This window comes from Vombatus ursinus, unplaced genomic scaffold (assembly GCF_900497805.2).
Source record: "Vombatus ursinus unplaced genomic scaffold, bare-nosed wombat genome assembly UNPS02014852.1, whole genome shotgun sequence".
NCBI lineage: Eukaryota > Metazoa > Chordata > Mammalia > Diprotodontia > Vombatidae > Vombatus > Vombatus ursinus.
Genome location: NW_020954630.1, coordinates 112,626 through 112,834, shown reverse-complemented (window position 1 = coordinate 112,834; position 209 = coordinate 112,626). Strand labels below are relative to the sequence as shown.

The 209-nt window shown below is 37.8% G+C and overlaps 1 protein-coding gene across 4 annotated transcripts in view; it reads right to left on the bottom strand.

Annotated features, from left to right (window-relative positions):
* Window positions 1-209, bottom strand: part of KRBA1 (KRAB-A domain containing 1) — a 60,384-nt gene that overhangs the window by 9,006 nt on the left and 51,169 nt on the right. The window lies entirely within an intron of this gene.

Genomic DNA, 209 nt, shown 5'->3' with positions numbered 1-209 from the left:
TATTACTGGGTCAAAGGGTATGCACATTTTTATAGCCCTTTGGGCTATAAAATTCCAAATTGCTCTCCAAAATGGTTGGATCATTTCAACAACTCCACCAACACTGCATTAGTGTTCCAATTTTCCCACATCTCCAGCATTTCTCATTTTCCTGTTTTGTCATGTTGGCCAATCTGATAGATGTGATGTGTTGTTTTGATTTGCATTTG